Source organism: Schistocerca cancellata, chromosome 2, assembly GCF_023864275.1.
Source record: "Schistocerca cancellata isolate TAMUIC-IGC-003103 chromosome 2, iqSchCanc2.1, whole genome shotgun sequence".
Lineage (NCBI taxonomy): Eukaryota > Metazoa > Arthropoda > Insecta > Orthoptera > Acrididae > Schistocerca > Schistocerca cancellata.
The window spans coordinates 257,989,495-258,003,401 of record NC_064627.1 but is presented as its reverse complement, the minus strand read 5'-3'; the positions used below and the strand labels follow the sequence as shown (position 1 = coordinate 258,003,401).

Sequence of the window (13,907 nt, the reverse complement as noted above, 5' to 3'; positions counted from 1 at the left end):
GGCACCCTCGGAAGCAGGTGTCGCGACTGCACCTGCAAGATACACAGCAAAGCTCAGCCCACTGTGTCAGACGCGATCTTCGTTATATGTATATGAGCAAATGAACGTGCCTGCGCTGTTAGGACACTTACGAGAGTGGTTAGCTGCCTGGCAATGTCTTGCAGTCCTCCAAGTCAGTTGACCACAGGTACGTGCCCCGATAAGAGGTGGACAGGTGTCGCATCTCTCTCGCCGTCACTTGTGGCCGTGATTCATACTTAACGTACATTTCTGCAAGCGTCAGCGAAGCGTCAGTCGAGCAAAGTCGGGACAAGTCGCATAAGAGGAGCAACAAAATGTGCACTTCCGGTACCGGGAATCGAACCCGGGCCTCGTGGGAGAGAGCCAGGTATCCCAGCCACTAGACGACACCGGATAACGACACAAGCGCTCCTCCAACAAACACGGCAAGCGTCCACCAGCTACTTGACGACAACTGCAAAAATTAACGTTTCCACTTTGTAGAGCGGCATGCTCGGGACGTATCTCGTGGAGACGAACGCCAGCAATCATGCGACCAAACTGCGCCGGTGAATGCTGTTGTTACACCACGCACTGTGCTACGACAATTTAAGAAAGCGACGCTCACGCTTTGCTGCGCTATTTCCTTGGCGGGCAATCAGTGCTCCTGTTTTCGAGACAGAAAACGTTGGCAGCGATGGGATTCGAACCCACGCCTCCGAAGAGACTGGTGCCTGAAACCAGCGCCTTAGACCGCTCGGCCACGCTACCTCCGCGACGCGGCGGTCACAGGAGCTGCGTTCTACCGCACGAGAACACACCGCAAATGCACAAAAACGAGAAGTAAAAATTGGCAGCGGTGGGATTCGAACCCACGCCTCCGAAGAGACTGGTGCCTTAAACCAGCGCCTTAGACCGCTCGGCCACGCTACCTGCGCCATCGTTCTTCGCGTCTCCAGAAACCACTGCACGACACAGTTTCCTGTTCTGCTGCGACTGGCTGCTCATTCATCGTACCTCAAACAACTGCCCCTTTCGACTATAGATTTAACCTCTCAGGCAGCTACCCACGCTCTGGGGCGGCCGAATTTCTTGTTGATAATGAAATGGTAGTGCAACCTGCGGCCTGCGGAACATGAGTGAAAAATGATGGGAGCATTGTGATTTCAAACACTGGGTGACTATCACGATTGCAGCAACTGCCAGGCAAAACCTTCAAAATTGCCGTGACCAGGATTCGAACCTGGGTTATTGCGGCCACAACGCAATGTCCTAACCACTAGACGATCACGGCCACGGAGGCACCCTCGGAAGCAGGTGTCGCGACTGCACCTGCAAGATACACAGCAAAGCTCAGCCCACTGTGTCAGACGCGATCTTCGTTATATGTATATGAGCAAATGAACGTGCCTGCGCTGTTAGGACACTTACGAGAGTGGTTAGCTGCCTGGCAATGTCTTGCAGTCCTCCAAGTCAGTTGACCACAGGTACGTGCCCCGATAAGAGGTGGACAGGTGTCGCATCTCTCTCGCCGTCACTTGTGGCCGTGATTCATACTTAACGTACATTTCTGCAAGCGTCAGCGAAGCGTCAGTCGAGCAAAGTCGGGACAAGTCGCATAAGAGGAGCAACAAAATGTGCACTTCCGGTACCGGGAATCGAACCCGGGCCTCGTGGGAGAGAGCCAGGTATCCCAGCCACTAGACGACACCGGATAACGACACAAGCGCTCCTCCAACAAACACGGCAAGCGTCCACCAGCTACTTGACGACAACTGCAAAAATTAACGTTTCCACTTTGTAGAGCGGCATGCTCGGGACGTATCTCGTGGAGACGAACGCCAGCAATCATGCGACCAAACTGCGCCGGTGAATGCTGTTGTTACACCACGCACTGTGCTACGACAATTTAAGAAAGCGACGCTCACGCTTTGCTGCGCTATTTCCTTGGCGGGCAATCAGTGCTCCTGTTTTCGAGACAGAAAACGTTGGCAGCGATGGGATTCGAACCCACGCCTCCGAAGAGACTGGTGCCTGAAACCAGCGCCTTAGACCGCTCGGCCACGCTACCTCCGCGACGCGGCGGTCACAGGAGCTGCGTTCTACCGCACGAGAACACACCGCAAATGCACAAAAACGAGAAGTAAAAATTGGCAGCGGTGGGATTCGAACCCACGCCTCCGAAGAGACTGGTGCCTTAAACCAGCGCCTTAGACCGCTCGGCCACGCTACCTGCGCCATCGTTCTTCGCGTCTCCAGAAACCACTGCACGACACAGTTTCCTGTTCTGCTGCGACTGGCTGCTCATTCATCGTACCTCAAACAACTGCCCCTTTCGACTATAGATTTAACCTCTCAGGCAGCTACCCACGCTCTGGGGCGGCCGAATTTCTTGTTGATAATGAAATGGTAGTGCAACCTGCGGCCTGCGGAACATGAGTGAAAAATGATGGGAGCATTGTGATTTCAAACACTGGGTGACTATCACGATTGCAGCAACTGCCAGGCAAAACCTTCAAAATTGCCGTGACCAGGATTCGAACCTGGGTTATTGCGGCCACAACGCAATGTCCTAACCACTAGACGATCACGGCCACGGAGGCACCCTCGGAAGCAGGTGTCGCGACTGCACCTGCAAGATACACAGCAAAGCTCAGCCCACTGTGTCAGACGCGATCTTCGTTATATGTATATGAGCAAATGAACGTGCCTGCGCTGTTAGGACACTTACGAGAGTGGTTAGCTGCCTGGCAATGTCTTGCAGTCCTCCAAGTCAGTTGACCACAGGTACGTGCCCCGATAAGAGGTGGACAGGTGTCGCATCTCTCTCGCCGTCACTTGTGGCCGTGATTCATACTTAACGTACATTTCTGCAAGCGTCAGCGAAGCGTCAGTCGAGCAAAGTCGGGACAAGTCGCATAAGAGGAGCAACAAAATGTGCACTTCCGGTACCGGGAATCGAACCCGGGCCTCGTGGGAGAGAGCCAGGTATCCCAGCCACTAGACGACACCGGATAACGACACAAGCGCTCCTCCAACAAACACGGCAAGCGTCCACCAGCTACTTGACGACAACTGCAAAAATTAACGTTTCCACTTTGTAGAGCGGCATGCTCGGGACGTATCTCGTGGAGACGAACGCCAGCAATCATGCGACCAAACTGCGCCGGTGAATGCTGTTGTTACACCACGCACTGTGCTACGACAATTTAAGAAAGCGACGCTCACGCTTTGCTGCGCTATTTCCTTGGCGGGCAATCAGTGCTCCTGTTTTCGAGACAGAAAACGTTGGCAGCGATGGGATTCGAACCCACGCCTCCGAAGAGACTGGTGCCTGAAACCAGCGCCTTAGACCGCTCGGCCACGCTACCTCCGCGACGCGGCGGTCACAGGAGCTGCGTTCTACCGCACGAGAACACACCGCAAATGCACAAAAACGAGAAGTAAAAATTGGCAGCGGTGGGATTCGAACCCACGCCTCCGAAGAGACTGGTGCCTTAAACCAGCGCCTTAGACCGCTCGGCCACGCTACCTGCGCCATCGTTCTTCGCGTCTCCAGAAACCACTGCACGACACAGTTTCCTGTTCTGCTGCGACTGGCTGCTCATTCATCGTACCTCAAACAACTGCCCCTTTCGACTATAGATTTAACCTCTCAGGCAGCTACCCACGCTCTGGGGCGGCCGAATTTCTTGTTGATAATGAAATGGTAGTGCAACCTGCGGCCTGCGGAACATGAGTGAAAAATGATGGGAGCATTGTGATTTCAAACACTGGGTGACTATCACGATTGCAGCAACTGCCAGGCAAAACCTTCAAAATTGCCGTGACCAGGATTCGAACCTGGGTTATTGCGGCCACAACGCAATGTCCTAACCACTAGACGATCACGGCCACGGAGGCACCCTCGGAAGCAGGTGTCGCGACTGCACCTGCAAGATACACAGCAAAGCTCAGCCCACTGTGTCAGACGCGATCTTCGTTATATGTATATGAGCAAATGAACGTGCCTGCGCTGTTAGGACACTTACGAGAGTGGTTAGCTGCCTGGCAATGTCTTGCAGTCCTCCAAGTCAGTTGACCACAGGTACGTGCCCCGATAAGAGGTGGACAGGTGTCGCATCTCTCTCGCCGTCACTTGTGGCCGTGATTCATACTTAACGTACATTTCTGCAAGCGTCAGCGAAGCGTCAGTCGAGCAAAGTCGGGACAAGTCGCATAAGAGGAGCAACAAAATGTGCACTTCCGGTACCGGGAATCGAACCCGGGCCTCGTGGGAGAGAGCCAGGTATCCCAGCCACTAGACGACACCGGATAACGACACAAGCGCTCCTCCAACAAACACGGCAAGCGTCCACCAGCTACTTGACGACAACTGCAAAAATTAACGTTTCCACTTTGTAGAGCGGCATGCTCGGGACGTATCTCGTGGAGACGAACGCCAGCAATCATGCGACCAAACTGCGCCGGTGAATGCTGTTGTATACACCACGCACTGTGCTACGACAATTTAAGAAAGCGACGCTCACGCTTTGCTGCGCTATTTCCTTGGCGGGCAATCAGTGCTCCTGTTTTCGAGACAGAAAACGTTGGCAGCGATGGGATTCGAACCCACGCCTCCGAAGAGACTGGTGCCTGAAACCAGCGCCTTAGACCGCTCGGCCACGCTTACCTCCGCGACGCGGCGGTCACAGGAGCTGCGTTCTACCGCACGAGGAACACACCGCAAATGCACAAAAACGAGAAGTAAAAATTTGGCAGCGGTGGATTCGAACCCACGCCTCCGAAGAGACTGGTGCCTTAAACCAGCGCCTTAGACCGCTCGGCCACGCTACCTGCGCCATCGTTCTTCGCGTCTCCAGAAACCACTGCACGACACAGTTTCCTGTTCTGCTGCGACTGGCTGCTCATTCATCGTACCTCAAACAACTGCCCCTTTCGACTATAGATTTAACCTCTCAGGCAGCTACCCACGCTCTGGGGCGGCCGAATTTCTTGTTGATAATGAAATGGTAGTGCAACCTGCGGCCTGCGGAACATGAGTGAAAATGATGGGAGCATTGTGATTTCAAACACTGGGTGACTATCACGATTGCAGCAACTGCCAGGCAAAACCTTCAAAATTGCCGTGACCAGGATTCGAACCTGGGTTATTGCGGCCACAACGCAATGTCCTAACCACTAGACGATCACGGCCACGGAGGCACCCTCGGAAGCAGGTGTCGCGACTGCACCTGCAAGATACACAGCAAAGCTCAGCCCACTGTGTCAGACGCGATCTTCGTTATATGTATATGAGCAAATGAACGTGCCTGCGCTGTTAGGACACTTACGAGAGTGGTTAGCTGCCTGGCAATGTCTTGCAGTCCTCCAAGTCAGTTGACCACAGGTACGTGCCCCGATAAGAGGTGGACAGGTGTCGCATCTCTCTCGCCGTCACTTGTGGCCGTGATTCATACTTAACGTACATTTCTGCAAGCGTCAGCGAAGCGTCAGTCGAGCAAAGTCGGGACAAGTCGCATAAGAGGAGCAACAAATGTGCACTTCCGGTACCGGGAATCGAACCCGGGCCTCGTGGGAGAGAGCCAGGTATCCCAGCCACTAGACGACACCGGATAACGACACAAGCGCTCCTCCAACAAACACGGCAAGCGTCCACCAGCTACTTGACGACAACTGCAAAAATAACGTTTCCACTTTGTAGAGCGGCATGCTCGGGACGTATCTCGTGGAGACGAACGCCAGCAATCATGCCGACCAAACTGCGCCGGTGAATGCTGTTGTTACACCACGCACTGTGCTACGACAATTTAAGAAAGCGACGCTCACGCTTTGCTGCGCTATTTCCTTGGCGGGCAATCAGTGCTCCTGTTTTCGAGACAGAAAACGTTGGCAGCGATGGGATTCGAACCCACGCCTCCGAAGAGACTGGTGCCTGAAACCAGCGCCTTAGACCGCTCGGCCACGCTACCTCCGCGACGCGGCGGTCACAGGAGCTGCGTTCTACCGCACGAGAACACACCGCAAATGCACAAAAACGAGAAGTAAAAATTGCAGCGGTGGGATTCGAACCCACGGCCTCCGAAGAGACTGGTGCCTTAAACCAGCGCCTTAGACCGCTCGGCCACGCTACCTGCGCCATCGTTCTTCGCGTCTCCAGAAACCACTGCACGACACAGTTTCCTGTTCTGCTGCGACTGGCTGCTCATTCATCGTACCTCAAAACAACTGCCCCTTTCGACTATAGATTTAACCTCTCAGGCAGCTACCCACGCTCTGGGGCGGCCGAATTTCTTGTTGATAATGAAATGGTAGTGCAACCTGCGGCCTGCGGAACATGAGTGAAAAATGATGGAGCATTGTGATTTCAAACACTGGGTGACTATCACGATTGCAGCAACTGCCAGGCAAAACCTTCAAAATTGCCGTGACCAGGATTCGAACCTGGGTTATTGCGGCCACAACGCAATGTCCTAACCACTAGACGATCACGGCCACGGAGGCACCCTCGAAGCAGGTGTCGCGACTGCACCTGCAAGATACACAGCAAAGCTCAGCCCACTGTGTCAGACGCGATCTTCGTTATATGTATATGAGCAAATGAACGTGCCTGCGCTGTTAGGACACTTACGAGAGTGGTTAGCTGCCTGGCAATGTCTTGCAGTCCTCCAAGTCAGTTGACCACAGGTACGTGCCCCGATAAGAGGTGGACAGGTGTCGCATCTCTCTCGCCGTCACTTGTGGCCGTGATTCATACTTAACGTACATTTCTGCAAGCGTCAGCGAAGCGTCAGTCGGGACAAGTCGCATAAGAGGAGCAACAAAATGTGCACTTCCGGTACCGGGAATCGAACCCGGGCCTCGTGGGAGAGAGCCAGGTATCCAGCCACTAGACGACACCGGATAACGACACAAGCGCTCCTCCAACAAACACGGCAAGCGTCCACCAGCTACTTGACGACACTGCAAAAATTAACGTTTCCACTTTGTAGAGCGGCATGCTCGGGACGTATCTCGTGGAGACGAACGCCAGCAATCATGCGACCAAACTGCGCCGGTGAATGCTGTTGTTACACCACGCACTGTTGCTACGACAATTTAAGAAAGCGACGCTCACGCTTCGCTGCGCTATTTCCTTGGCGGGCAATCAGTGCTCCTGTTTTCGAGACAGAAAACGTTGGCAGCGATGGATTCGAACCCCGCCTCCGAAGAGACTGGTGCCTGAAACCAGCGCCTTAGACCGCTCGGCCACGCTACCTCCGCGACGCGGCGGTCACAGGAGCTGCGTTCTACCGCACGAGAACACACCGCAAATGCACAAAAAACGAGAAGTAAAAATTGGCAGCGGTGGGATTCGAACCCACGCCTCCGAAGAGACTGGTGCCTTAAACCAGCGCCTTAGACCGCTCGGCCACGCTACCTGCGCCATCGTTCTTCGCGTCTCCAGAAACCACTGCACGACACAGTTTCCTGTTCTGCTGCGACTGGCTGCTCATTCATCGTACCTCAAACAACTGCCCCTTTCGACTATAGATTTAACCTCTCAGGCAGCTACCCACGCTCTGGGGCGGCCGAATTTCTTGTTGATAATGAAATGGTAGTGCAACCTGCGGCCTGCGGAACATGAGTGAAAAATGATGGGAGCATTGTGATTTCAAACACTGGGTGACTATCACGATTGCAGCAACTGCCAGGCAAAACCTTCAAATTGCCGTGACCAGGATTCGAACCTGGGTTATTGCGGCACAACGCAATGTCCTAACCACTAGACGATCACGGCCACGGAGGCACCCTCGGAAGCAGGTGTCGCGACTGCACCTGCAAGATACACAGCAAAGCTCAGCCCACTGTGTCAGACGCGATCTTCGTTATATGTATATGAGCAATGAACGTGCCTGCGCTGTTAGGACACTTACGAGAGTGGTTAGCTGCCTGGCAATGTCTTGCAGTCCTCCAAGTCAGTTGACCACAGGTACGTGCCCCGATAAGAGGTGGACAGGTGTCGCATCTCTCTCGCCGTCACTTGTGGCCGTGATTCATACTTAACGTACATTTCTGCAAGCGTCAGCGAAGCGTCAGTCGAGCAAAGTCGGGACAAGTCGCATAAGAGGAGCAACAAAATGTGCACTTCCGGTACCGGGAATCGAACCCGGGCCTCGTGGGAGAGAGCCAGGTATCCCAGCCACTAGACGACACCGGATAACGACACAAGCGCTCCTCCAACAAACACGGCAAGCGTCCACCAGCTACTTGACGACAACTGCAAAAATAACGTTTCCACTTTGTAGAGCGGCATGCTCGGGACGTATCTCGTGGAGACGAACGCCAGCAATCATGCGACCAAACTGCGCCGGTGAATGCTGTTGTTACACCACGCACTGTGCTACGACAATTTAAGAAGCGACGCTCACGCTTTGCTGCGCTATTTCCTTGGCGGGCAATCAGTGCTCCTGTTTTCGAGACAGAAAACGTTGGCAGCGATGGGATTCGAACCCACGCCTCCGAAGAGACTGGTGCCTGAAACCAGCGCCTTAGACCGCTCGGCCACGCTACCTCCGCGACGCGGCGGTCACAGGAGCTGCGTTCTACCGCACGAGAACACACCGCAAATGCACAAAAACGAGAAGTAAAAATTGGCAGCGGTGGGATTCGAACCCACGCCTCCGAAGAGACTGGTGCCTTAAACCAGCGCCTTAGACCGCTCGGCCACGCTACCTGCGCCATCGTTCTTCGCGTCTCCAGAAACCACTGCACGACACAGTTTCCTGTTCTGCTGCGACTGGCTGCTCATTCATCGTACCTCAAACAACTGCCCCTTTCGACTATAGATTTAACCTCTCAGGCAGCTACCCACGCTCTGGGGCGGCCGAATTTCTTGTTGATAATGAAATGGTAGTGCAACCTGCGGCCTGCGGAACATGAGTGAAAAATGATGGGAGCATTGTGATTTCAAACACTGGGTGACTATCACGATTGCAGCAACTGCCAGGCAAAACCTTCAAAATTGCCGTGACCAGGATTCGAACCTGGGTTATTGCGGCCACAACGCAATGTCCTAACCACTAGACGATCACGGCCACGGAGGCACCCTCGGAAGCAGGTGTCGCGACTGCACCTGCAAGATACACAGCAAAGCTCAGCCCACTGTGTCAGACGCGATCTTCGTTATATGTATATGAGCAAATGAACGTGCCTGCGCTGTTAGGACACTTACGAGAGTGGTTAGCTGCCTGGCAATGTCTTGCAGTCCTCCAAGTCAGTTGACCACAGGTACGTGCCCCGATAAGAGGTGGACAGGTGTCGCATCTCTCTCGCCGTCACTTGTGGCCGTGATTCATACTTAACGTACATTTCTGCAAGCGTCAGCGAAGCGTCAGTCGAGCAAAGTCGGGACAAGTCGCATAAGAGGAGCAACAAAATGTGCACTTCCGGTACCGGGAATCGAACCCGGGCCTCGTGGGAGAGAGCCAGGTATCCCAGCCACTAGACGACACCGGATAACGACACAAGCGCTCCTCCAACAAACACGGCAAGCGTCCACCAGCTACTTGACGACAACTGCAAAAATTAACGTTTCCACTTTGTAGAGCGGCATGCTCGGGACGTATCTCGTGGAGACGAACGCCAGCAATCATGCGACCAAACTGCGCCGGTGAATGCTGTTGTTACACACGCACTGTGCTACGACAATTTAAGAAAGCGACGCTCACGCTTTGCTGCGCTATTTCCTTGGCGGCAATCAGTGCTCCTGTTTTCGAGACAGAAACGTTGGCAGCGATGGGATTCGAACCCACGCCTCCGAAGAGACTGGTGCCTGAAACCAGCGCCTTAGACCGCTCGGCCACGCTACCTCCGCGACGCGGCGGTCACAGGAGCTGCGTTCTACCGCACGAGAACACACCGCAAATGCACAAAAACGAGAAGTAAAAATTGGCAGCGGTGGGATTCGAACCCACGCCTCCGAAGAGACTGGTGCCTTAAACCAGCGCCTTAGACCGCTCGGCCACGCTACCTGCGCCATCGTTCTTCGCGTCTCCAGAAACCACTGCACGACACAGTTTCCTGTTCTGCTGCGACTGGCTGCTCATTCATCGTACCTCAAACAACTGCCCCTTTCGACTATAGATTTAACCTCTCAGGCAGCTACCCACGCTCTGGGGCGGCCGAATTTCTTGTTGATAATGAAATGGTAGTGCAACCTGCGGCCTGCGGAACATGAGTGAAAAATGAGGGAGCATTGTGATTTCAAACACTGGGTGACTATCACGATTGCAGCAACTGCCAGGCAAAACCTTCAAATTGCCGTGACCAGGATTCGAACCTGGGTTATTGCGGCCACAACGCAATGTCCTAACCACTAGACGATCACGGCCACGGAGGCACCCTCGGAAGCAGGTGTCGCGACTGCACCTGCAAGATACACAGCAAAGCTCAGCCCACTGTGTCAGACGCGATCTTCGTTATATGTATATGAGCAAATGAACGTGCCTGCGCTGTTAGGACACTTACGAGAGTGGTTAGCTGCCTGGCAATGTCTTGCAGTCCTCCAAGTCAGTTGACCACAGGTACGTGCCCCGATAAGAGGTGGACAGGTGTCGCATCTCTCTCGCCGTCACTTGTGGCCGTGATTCATACTTAACGTACATTTCTGCAAGCGTCAGCGAAGCGTCAGTCGAGCAAAGTCGGGACAAGTCGCATAAGAGGAGCAACAAAATGTGCACTTCCGGTACCGGGAATCGAACCCGGGCCTCGTGGGAGAGAGCCAGGTATCCCAGCCACTAGACGACACCGGATAACGACACAAGCGCTCCTCCAACAAACACGGCAAGCGTCCACCAGCTACTTGACGACAACTGCAAAAATTAACGTTTCCACTTTGTAGAGCGGCATGCTCGGGACGTATCTCGTGGAGACGAACGCCAGCAATCATGCGACCAAACTGCGCCGGTGAATGCTGTTGTTACACCACGCACTGTGCTACGACAATTTAAGAAAGCGACGCTCACGCTTTGCTGCGCTATTTCCTTGGCGGGCAATCAGTGCTCCTGTTTTCGAGACAGAAAACGTTGGCAGCGATGGGATTCGAACCCACGCCTCCGAAGAGACTGGTGCCTGAAACCAGCGCCTTAGACCGCTCGGCCACGCTACCTCCGCGACGCGGCGGTCACAGGAGCTGCGTTCTACCGCACGAGAACACACCGCAAATGCACAAAAACGAGAAGTAAAAATTGGCAGCGGTGGGATTCGAACCCACGCCTCCGAAGAGACTGGTGCCTTAAACCAGCGCCTTAGACCGCTCGGCCACGCTACCTGCGCCATCGTTCTTCGCGTCTCCAGAAACCACTGCACGACACAGTTTCCTGTTCTGCTGCGACTGGCTGCTCATTCATCGTACCTCAAACAACTGCCCCTTTCGACTATAGATTTAACCTCTCAGGCAGCTACCCACGCTCTGGGGCGGCCGAATTTCTTGTTGATAATGAAATGGTAGTGCAACCTGCGGCCTGCGGAACATGAGTGAAAAAATGATGGGAGCATTGTGATTTCAAACACTGGGTGACTATCACGATTGCAGCAACTGCCAGGCAAAACCTTCAAAATTGCCGTGACCAGGATTCGAACCTGGGTTATTGCGGCCACAACGCAATGTCCTAACCACTAGACGATCACGGCCCACGGAGGCACCCTCGGAAGCAGGTGTCGCGACTGCACCTGCAAGATACACAGCAAAGCTCAGCCCACTGTGTCAGACGCGATCTTCGTTATATGTATATGAGCAAATGAACGTGCCTGCGCTGTTAGGACACTTACGAGAGTGGTTAGCTGCCTGGCAATGTCTTGCAGTCCTCCAAGTCAGTTGACCACAGGTACGTGCCCCGATAAGAGGTGACAGGTGTCGCATCTCTCTCGCCGTCACTTGTGGCCGTGATTCATACTTAACGTACATTTCTGCAAGCGTCAGCGAAGCGTCAGTCGAGCAAAGTCGGGACAAGTCGCATAAGAGGAGCAACAAAATGTGCACTTCCGGTACCGGGAATCGAACCCGGGCCTCGTGGGAGAGAGCCAGGTATCCCAGCCACTAGACGACACCGGATAACGACACAAGCGCTCCTCCACAAACACGGCAAGCGTCCACCAGCTACTTGACGACAACTGCAAAAATTAACGTTTCCACTTTGTAGAGCGGCATGCTCGGGACGTATCTCGTGGAGACGAACGCCAGCAATCATGCGACAAACTGCGCCGGTGAATGCTGTTGTTACACCACGCACTGTGCTACGACAATTTAAGAAAGCGACGCTCACGCTTTGCTGCGCTATTTCCTTGGCGGGCAATCAGTGCTCCTGTTTTCGAGACAGAAAACGTTGCAGCGATGGGATTCGAACCCACGCCTCCGAAGAGACTGGTGCCTGAAACCAGCGCCTTAGACCGCTCGGCCACGCTACCTCCGCGACGCGGCGGTCACAGGAGCTGCGTTCTACCGCACGAGAACACACCGCAAATGCACAAAAACGAGAAGTAAAAATTGGCAGCGGTGGGATTCGAACCCACGCCTCCGAAGAGACTGGTGCCTTAAACCAGCGCCTTAGACCGCTCGGCCACGCTACCTGCGCCATCGTTCTTCGCGTCTCCAGAAACCACTGCACGACACAGTTTCCTGTTCTGCTGCGACTGGCTGCTCATTCATCGTACCTCAAACAACTGCCCTTTCGACTATAGATTTAACCTCTCAGGCAGCTACCCACGCTCTGGGGCGGCCGAATTTCTTGTTGATAATGAAATGGTAGTGCAACCTGCGGCCTGCGGAACATGAGTGAAAAATGATGGGAGCATTGTGATTTCAAACACTGGGTGACTATCACGATTGCAGCAACTGCCAGGGCAAAACCTCAAAATTGCCGTGACCAGGATTCGAACCTGGGTTATTGCGGCCACAACGCAATGTCCTAACCACTAGACGATCACGGCCACGGAGGCACCCTCGGAAGCAGGTGTCGCGACTGCACCTGCAAGATACACAGCAAAAGCTCAGCCCACTGTGTCAGACGCGATCTTCGTTATATGTATATGAGCAAATGAACGTGCCTGCGCTGTTAGGACACTTACGAGAGTGGTTAGCTGCCTTGGCAATGTCTTGCAGTCCTCCAAGTCAGTTGACCACAGGTACGTGCCCCGATAAGAGGTGGACAGGTGTCGCATCTCTCTCCGCCGTCACTTGTGGCCGTGATTCATACTTAACGTACATTTCTGCAAGCGTCAGCGAAGCGTCAGTCGAGCAAAGTCGGGACAAGTCGCATAAGAGGAGCAACAAAATGTGCACTTCCGGTACCGGGAATCGAACCCGGGCCTCGTGGGAGAGAGCCAGGTATCCAGCCACTAGACGACACCGGATAACGACACAAGCGCTCCTCCAACAAACACGGCAAGCGTCCACCAGCTACTTGACGACAACTGCAAAAATTAACGTTTCCACTTTGTAGAGCGGCATGCTCGGGACGTATCTCGTGGAGACGAACGCCAGCAATCATGCGACCAAACTGCGCCGGTGAATGCTGTTGTTACACCACGCACTGTGCTACGACAATTTAAGAAAGCGACGCTCACGCTTTGCTGCGCTATTTCCTTGGCGGGCAATCAGTGCTCCTGTTTTCGAGACAGAAAACGTTGGCAGCGATGGGATTCGAACCCACGCCTCCGAAGAGACTGGTGCCTGAAACCAGCGCCTTAGACCGCTCGGCCACGCTACCTCCGCGACGCGGCGGTCACAGGAGCTGCGTTCTACCGCACGAGAACACACCGCAAATGCACAAAAACGAGAAGTAAAAATTGGCAGCGGTGGGATTCGAACCCACGCCTCCGAAGAGACTGGTGCCTTAAACCAGCGCCTTAGACCGCTCGGCCACGCT

General features: G+C 54.1%; 30 non-coding genes across 30 annotated transcripts; all 30 read right to left on the bottom strand.

The window, feature by feature from the left end:
- Nucleotides 1-689: 689 nt before the first annotated feature.
- Trnal-cag (transfer RNA leucine (anticodon CAG)) lies at nt 690-771 on the bottom strand. Its single transcript has one exon. It is a non-coding gene; the product is annotated as a tRNA-Leu (tRNA).
- Nucleotides 772-851: 80 nt separating this feature from the next.
- On the bottom strand, nt 852-933 carry Trnal-aag (transfer RNA leucine (anticodon AAG)). Its single transcript has one exon. It is a non-coding gene; the product is annotated as a tRNA-Leu (tRNA).
- Nucleotides 934-1,222: 289 nt separating this feature from the next.
- On the bottom strand, nt 1,223-1,294 carry Trnah-gug (transfer RNA histidin (anticodon GUG)). Its single transcript has one exon. It is a non-coding gene; the product is annotated as a tRNA-His (tRNA).
- A 695-nt stretch (nt 1,295-1,989) lies between these two features.
- On the bottom strand, nt 1,990-2,071 carry Trnal-cag (transfer RNA leucine (anticodon CAG)). Its single transcript has one exon. It is a non-coding gene; the product is annotated as a tRNA-Leu (tRNA).
- An 80-nt stretch (nt 2,072-2,151) lies between these two features.
- On the bottom strand, nt 2,152-2,233 carry Trnal-aag (transfer RNA leucine (anticodon AAG)). The gene has a single exon. It is a non-coding gene; the product is annotated as a tRNA-Leu (tRNA).
- A 289-nt stretch (nt 2,234-2,522) lies between these two features.
- Trnah-gug (transfer RNA histidin (anticodon GUG)) lies at nt 2,523-2,594 on the bottom strand. Its single transcript has one exon. It is a non-coding gene; the product is annotated as a tRNA-His (tRNA).
- A 695-nt stretch (nt 2,595-3,289) lies between these two features.
- Nucleotides 3,290-3,371, bottom strand: Trnal-cag (transfer RNA leucine (anticodon CAG)). The gene has a single exon. It is a non-coding gene; the product is annotated as a tRNA-Leu (tRNA).
- Nucleotides 3,372-3,451: 80 nt separating this feature from the next.
- On the bottom strand, nt 3,452-3,533 carry Trnal-aag (transfer RNA leucine (anticodon AAG)). The gene has a single exon. It is a non-coding gene; the product is annotated as a tRNA-Leu (tRNA).
- Nucleotides 3,534-3,822: 289 nt separating this feature from the next.
- Trnah-gug (transfer RNA histidin (anticodon GUG)) lies at nt 3,823-3,894 on the bottom strand. Its single transcript has one exon. It is a non-coding gene; the product is annotated as a tRNA-His (tRNA).
- A 696-nt stretch (nt 3,895-4,590) lies between these two features.
- Nucleotides 4,591-4,673, bottom strand: Trnal-cag (transfer RNA leucine (anticodon CAG)). The gene has a single exon. It is a non-coding gene; the product is annotated as a tRNA-Leu (tRNA).
- An 82-nt stretch (nt 4,674-4,755) lies between these two features.
- On the bottom strand, nt 4,756-4,836 carry Trnal-aag (transfer RNA leucine (anticodon AAG)). The gene has a single exon. It is a non-coding gene; the product is annotated as a tRNA-Leu (tRNA).
- A 288-nt stretch (nt 4,837-5,124) lies between these two features.
- Trnah-gug (transfer RNA histidin (anticodon GUG)) lies at nt 5,125-5,196 on the bottom strand. The gene has a single exon. It is a non-coding gene; the product is annotated as a tRNA-His (tRNA).
- A 694-nt stretch (nt 5,197-5,890) lies between these two features.
- Trnal-cag (transfer RNA leucine (anticodon CAG)) lies at nt 5,891-5,972 on the bottom strand. The gene has a single exon. It is a non-coding gene; the product is annotated as a tRNA-Leu (tRNA).
- Nucleotides 5,973-6,051: 79 nt separating this feature from the next.
- On the bottom strand, nt 6,052-6,134 carry Trnal-aag (transfer RNA leucine (anticodon AAG)). Its single transcript has one exon. It is a non-coding gene; the product is annotated as a tRNA-Leu (tRNA).
- A 289-nt stretch (nt 6,135-6,423) lies between these two features.
- Nucleotides 6,424-6,495, bottom strand: Trnah-gug (transfer RNA histidin (anticodon GUG)). Its single transcript has one exon. It is a non-coding gene; the product is annotated as a tRNA-His (tRNA).
- An 844-nt stretch (nt 6,496-7,339) lies between these two features.
- Trnal-aag (transfer RNA leucine (anticodon AAG)) lies at nt 7,340-7,421 on the bottom strand. Its single transcript has one exon. It is a non-coding gene; the product is annotated as a tRNA-Leu (tRNA).
- Nucleotides 7,422-8,472: 1,051 nt separating this feature from the next.
- On the bottom strand, nt 8,473-8,554 carry Trnal-cag (transfer RNA leucine (anticodon CAG)). Its single transcript has one exon. It is a non-coding gene; the product is annotated as a tRNA-Leu (tRNA).
- Nucleotides 8,555-8,634: 80 nt separating this feature from the next.
- Nucleotides 8,635-8,716, bottom strand: Trnal-aag (transfer RNA leucine (anticodon AAG)). Its single transcript has one exon. It is a non-coding gene; the product is annotated as a tRNA-Leu (tRNA).
- Nucleotides 8,717-9,005: 289 nt separating this feature from the next.
- Trnah-gug (transfer RNA histidin (anticodon GUG)) lies at nt 9,006-9,077 on the bottom strand. The gene has a single exon. It is a non-coding gene; the product is annotated as a tRNA-His (tRNA).
- Nucleotides 9,078-9,769: 692 nt separating this feature from the next.
- On the bottom strand, nt 9,770-9,851 carry Trnal-cag (transfer RNA leucine (anticodon CAG)). The gene has a single exon. It is a non-coding gene; the product is annotated as a tRNA-Leu (tRNA).
- Nucleotides 9,852-9,931: 80 nt separating this feature from the next.
- Trnal-aag (transfer RNA leucine (anticodon AAG)) lies at nt 9,932-10,013 on the bottom strand. Its single transcript has one exon. It is a non-coding gene; the product is annotated as a tRNA-Leu (tRNA).
- A 287-nt stretch (nt 10,014-10,300) lies between these two features.
- Trnah-gug (transfer RNA histidin (anticodon GUG)) lies at nt 10,301-10,372 on the bottom strand. The gene has a single exon. It is a non-coding gene; the product is annotated as a tRNA-His (tRNA).
- A 695-nt stretch (nt 10,373-11,067) lies between these two features.
- Trnal-cag (transfer RNA leucine (anticodon CAG)) lies at nt 11,068-11,149 on the bottom strand. Its single transcript has one exon. It is a non-coding gene; the product is annotated as a tRNA-Leu (tRNA).
- An 80-nt stretch (nt 11,150-11,229) lies between these two features.
- On the bottom strand, nt 11,230-11,311 carry Trnal-aag (transfer RNA leucine (anticodon AAG)). Its single transcript has one exon. It is a non-coding gene; the product is annotated as a tRNA-Leu (tRNA).
- Nucleotides 11,312-11,601: 290 nt separating this feature from the next.
- Trnah-gug (transfer RNA histidin (anticodon GUG)) lies at nt 11,602-11,673 on the bottom strand. The gene has a single exon. It is a non-coding gene; the product is annotated as a tRNA-His (tRNA).
- A 692-nt stretch (nt 11,674-12,365) lies between these two features.
- Trnal-cag (transfer RNA leucine (anticodon CAG)) lies at nt 12,366-12,447 on the bottom strand. Its single transcript has one exon. It is a non-coding gene; the product is annotated as a tRNA-Leu (tRNA).
- Nucleotides 12,448-12,527: 80 nt separating this feature from the next.
- On the bottom strand, nt 12,528-12,609 carry Trnal-aag (transfer RNA leucine (anticodon AAG)). The gene has a single exon. It is a non-coding gene; the product is annotated as a tRNA-Leu (tRNA).
- A 288-nt stretch (nt 12,610-12,897) lies between these two features.
- Trnah-gug (transfer RNA histidin (anticodon GUG)) lies at nt 12,898-12,969 on the bottom strand. Its single transcript has one exon. It is a non-coding gene; the product is annotated as a tRNA-His (tRNA).
- A 697-nt stretch (nt 12,970-13,666) lies between these two features.
- Trnal-cag (transfer RNA leucine (anticodon CAG)) lies at nt 13,667-13,748 on the bottom strand. The gene has a single exon. It is a non-coding gene; the product is annotated as a tRNA-Leu (tRNA).
- An 80-nt stretch (nt 13,749-13,828) lies between these two features.
- Nucleotides 13,829-13,907, bottom strand: Trnal-aag (transfer RNA leucine (anticodon AAG)). The gene has a single exon. It is a non-coding gene; the product is annotated as a tRNA-Leu (tRNA).